Raw genomic sequence first — 5,007 nt, 5'->3', positions numbered from 1 at the left:
CCCCCCCCCCCCCCTCCCCCCCCCACCCCCCCCCCCCCCCCCCCCCCCTGCGTACGCGCCTGATGGCAGGCCATTATAGTGACACAATTTCTCTCACCATTTACTGGCATTGGTCTCTCAAGGGACGTACAAATCATGGTCACAAATCTACAGAATTTACTTGTTTTGATCATCCATTATTGAAGGAAAAATATTATCTAAAGACCATGATTGAGAGACCAATGATGTGAGCAACCACTGACATAGTTAAGTCCAACTTAAAGTCGATCTTAGTCTTTGTGAAACACCCCCTGGATTCTTGGTCAAATCTTATTTTTAGCGGCTCGATTCTGGACATTTTACCTCCATGTTCATGCGCAAGGTGTCACTGCCAGAGCTTCGGGAAAAGCCAAAATCGTAGTCTCGTACCCAGGAGGTGGTGCTTCTCCACCTGCCATCTCCTCGAGACCGGAACCATTGTTTGGGTCTTGTTTCGGCTTGCACCTAATGAGAGAGGCAATACGTAAGGAGAAGAAACAATACCTGTCAGCTACCATGGCCGGGTAGGCTTATTTTCACTGTCTGAATTATGTCACCAATATACCAGGGGCGGCCGAGCGACTTCCAAAGTGGGGGGGGGGGCACCAACAAAAAAGGGCACTTTCTTGAAAAAAAGGGGCACCTAAAGTGGGAAATCTCGAAGCGAAAATATACAATTTGTTGGACATTGGTATATACCCCTACATTGTGATTACATTATCAGGGATGATTTCAATATTTGTTTCTCTTCATCCATATATATCGCTTAAGCATCATACTTTACAGTTGGGTGTGATGTCTGAATATGCATTTACGAGCGAGCGAAGCGAGCGAGAAAATTTGAAAGATCTGTGAGGTCGCAGTGCGAAAAATTACATCTTATAAAGAGGAAAAAAGCCAATCGTGATGGGGTTATAAGCACATTCTCATAACGGAAGACTGAAAAGACCTTTGATAAGTAACATAATTATATCATCTTTAAATGCGAGCGAGTGCAGCGAGCGAATATTGGGGGAATTGCTCTTAGTCGCTTTAAATAAGGGGCACGTTTAATGATTACATGAAAAGGGGACAATTATCGAAAGGGATAAGACACTTATTAGAAAAGAAAAGGAGCACGTGTCAAAGTACAAAGGATAATTATAAGAGGTGAAAATGAGGCATTTGTTTCACCTGAAAAGAGGCACTCACCAGTGATGAAAAAGAGGCGTTTACGAAAATGGGAAATAGGCATTTGTTGACGGAAAAGGGGCACCCATCAGATTTTGATAGGGGCATTTATAAGAGGTGAAAAGAGGATAGGTCCCTTATTAGAAAGTAAAAGGGCATGTATCATTATTAAAAGGGGAATTATCAGAGTTGAAAAGGGGCACTGACCAGATATGAAAAGGGGCACTTATAATAAAGGAAAATGTGCATTTGTTGAATGAAAAGGGGGCACTGTTCAGATTTTTAAAAGGGGCAGTTATGAGAAGGGGAAGGAGCTCTTTCTTTTAAATGGTAGCACTTATCATAAGGAAAAGGGGCACTTATTAGAAAGGGAAAGGGGTAGTTATGAGAAGGGGAGGGAGCTCTCTCTTTTATGGGGGTACTTATCATAGGGAAAAGGGGCACTTATTAGAAACAAGAGGGGCACATGTTAAAATGAAAGGTGTGCTCATCCGAGTTTTAAAAAGGGGTAGTTATTAAAAGGAGAAGTGGCACTTCTAACAAAGGAAAACAGGAGAAGTTGTCAAAGTAAAAGGAGCCCCTCTCAGTTTTGAATAGGGTAATTATCAGAGGTGAAGGGGGCACTATTAAAAGTGAAAAGGGGCACTTCTCGTACCTGAAAAGAGGCACTTACTAGAGATTAAAAACTTATTCAAGATAATTTCAAGATTTATGAGAATGGAAAATGGACATTTATTGCAAAGGAAAATGGGAACATGTCGAAGGAAAAGGGGCGCGTGTCAAAAATAAAAAGGGCACTCGTCAGAGGTGAAAAGGGGGAAGGGGCACTTTTACTTGTCAAAGTAAAAAGGGGCACCTTTCCTATGTAAAAGGGGCACTTCTTACAAAATAAAAGGGGCACTTTTCCTATGTAAAAAGGGGCACTTTTGGGGTATCTGAAAAAGTGAGGGCACTGTTCCCCCCTGCCCCCCCCCCCCCCCCCGGAGGGCCGCCTCTGCAATATACTGTTTGCAACTAATGATTAACAGTTTGGTTTTTTGTCAGAGAGTTTATCTGGCTGTATTTTATTTCGTTCCCCCCAAAAGTTGTTTTACCTCGCTTTTAAAGGTACTATGTCCCTTTTAATGACCTTAAATGCTGTAGAACTTTGCAGAAATTATGAATATGTCATGTATTTCCTGTCTGTGAAATTTAAACGTTAGCAGTGTCCTAATATTCAAATTATGCAAGGAAACCCGTTTACTTGCTGGGCTTCACTGTCAGACACTATTGAGTGACTGACTGGCTTTTTTCTTCTTTGGTAATAACATACATGAAAAGAGGTGTAAAGGGTACATGAGCATTTGTCTACATCAATAACCCACTTCTTGTGATGGCCAAGATTAAACTGATTGAATCTTTGCGCAGCATAAAACGTATGACCATTCGGTACAATTGTCTGAAAATCAAGACTATTACTTTTGGGCTCTATAGCCTTAAAGTCGATTTGACAACTAATAATCGTTATTTTCCCACTTGAAGACATTTTCAAGCCCCACCTTTTTTAGGGAAGTTCTAAATTAGTATTATCTTTCAAATGCAGTTGGAATTTAACTTTTTCATGTTTTTGGCCTGCAAATGGGACATAGTACCTTTAACATGTTGTATTATGATGTGACTTTTTTGCAAATGGAGGATGAACTTCCTGCACAAAATCTAATAACTGCCTATATGAAGCTTTTTGACGTTTGTTTGAAATATCTTAATTACTACAATACACTGATGATTGATTTAAATTGAATTCTCATCTGCTTATGCAGTCTATACTTGACATTAATCAACTAATATTTAAAGGACTATTTATAACCTTAGAATGTAACCATACTCACTTGCATCTATTAACGAGAATGATGATAATGATAGATACTACCACTACTGCTGCTGCAACTCCACCGCCTATAGCTGCATATGGAGCTGTTGTAAAACAAGCATCTAGCATCGTTACCATTTGCCCAAATGGACATGAATATATTGGGAGAGCAGTAAATACATAATTATATTGTGTCCAGAGATGGGGTTAGAGCATGTCAAGAATATGGCACACGTATATTTCGACTCTTTCTATTCTTCTTATCTATTTCTCCTTGTGTGCCTTGGACTATAGCTTCTACATAAACTGCACCATACAAAATAATGCTTATCATAATTATTGTTAGCACTATCATTAATGTTATCATGATGTCATACATATCCACGGTAAGAAAAACAAAATGGAGGAGAAATATGAAGGAATCTTGTGAAATGTGACATGTTAGATATAATTATAATGAAAATGACATTTACCTTCTATGGAAGTGGTTGATTTGCCTGTCGAGCTAGTAGGGGTGTGTGCTTTGGACTGGAGGTTTGTGCTGATTGGTTCAGTTGATGGTTGTCTTGTTACAGGTGGATCTGTGTATTTTTAAAAGGAAGTAAATTCAAATAAGATCGCAATGACGGTCAATATTGAACATGAGACGATTTTAGTAAAGCCCACCGCATATTATATGATCTGACTATGATCCGATTTTTGATTAATTGCAGTAGCATTTCATATGGACATTCAAACATTTAAAATCGGAATGACCGTGAATCTGAATAGTCATATGATTAATGAAATATATCTTTCAAGGGATGTCATGCTTCTTCTGAGGAGAAGTGGCTAAATCGGCTCACAGTCGTAGTGACGTCACCAATAAAGCGATTATATGTATTTTGAAGCCGGATTGACTGTGAATCTTAGTAGAAAAAATAAAATGCACTAAAATTCCTGTTAGCATTATTAATATTATTCAAAAATTAGATCAGGAAAATGATGTTAGTTGAGACTTTCATATCTGATATAATTTTAATTTCCAAGAAAATCGATCGCAGGAGGATCGTGAAGTGTGCCATGGGCGTCGTATATTTACATGGTCGTGCGAACTTGACATTGATATTATACGTAATCCGGACAGGGTTTCAAATAGAACTGACATTACACTTTAGTTTATTTCTTGAAAGTATTTACTATCGTGTTAGAATCACATCTCTTTTACGATGTATTTAAATGGGGTATTATTAATTCAGTCATTCTCTTTAGATTCATAACACGATGGATCTTTTGTAGATCAAACTTAGTGGCATTACGTGCACCTATAATTCTAGAGTAATGTCTCTTTCAACTACTTACCTATATATGGTGTTTCATATATTTGAATGTTGTCTGCTCTGATCAGAGGAGCTACACCACCCCTTCTGGCAATGAATGTTATCTGCAATAATAAAGGATATAAAAACAGAGGAGAACAATATGCCTTCTCTTTTAAGAAAACTATTGTTAGGTAGTGCTTATATAGTGATCTTTAATAATATTCTCAAATCGAATTTTCAAAATAAATGTAAAAAAAGATGAATCCAAAACTAATGCATGTATAATATTATTTAAAACCAGGTAAGCTAGTCTAAAGCCTGACAATGATCAACACGTTTTAAAACAGTTATAAAACTTCTTTTACTGCTTGTTTAGACTTTACAAAAACAAACAATCTTATGATATATTGTGCAATATAAATGATAATTTATATTGATATGATTATGTTTAAATATTATTTAGGCCTTACAATTAAAAATTAAATAAAAGAGATATATCTTGAGTCAGCATGTTTGAAACATGCTTAAAGGAATATCAAGGAAAACTAGAAAATAAGTCCTTGTATTACAAACCTCACCATCCATTTTGCTTGCACATGAGTAAGGAACTACTTCAGTATTTGGCGTCGGAATTCCTACATCAGCAACTGTAAATGCAGGTTCACTTGC

At 37.5% G+C, this 5,007-nt stretch overlaps 1 long non-coding RNA gene across 1 annotated transcript; it reads right to left on the bottom strand.

Annotated features, from left to right (window-relative positions):
* Positions 1-3,061: 3,061 nt before the first annotated feature.
* On the bottom strand, positions 3,062-4,454 carry LOC105442874. The gene is made up of 3 exons (XR_972545.2): positions 4,379-4,454; positions 3,511-3,618; positions 3,062-3,141 (listed from the first exon to the last, which is right to left on the bottom strand). It is a non-coding gene; the product is annotated as an uncharacterized LOC105442874 (long non-coding RNA).
* Between the last annotated feature and the right edge of the window lie 553 nt (positions 4,455-5,007).

The sequence above is a fragment of the Strongylocentrotus purpuratus genome, unplaced genomic scaffold (genome assembly GCF_000002235.5).
Source record: "Strongylocentrotus purpuratus isolate Spur 01 unplaced genomic scaffold, Spur_5.0 spur5_scaffold_18, whole genome shotgun sequence".
NCBI classification, from domain to species: Eukaryota; Metazoa; Echinodermata; class Echinoidea; order Camarodonta; family Strongylocentrotidae; genus Strongylocentrotus; species Strongylocentrotus purpuratus.
The sequence above is the reverse complement of the archived record's forward strand: the minus strand, read 5'-3'. Positions and strand labels throughout refer to the sequence as shown.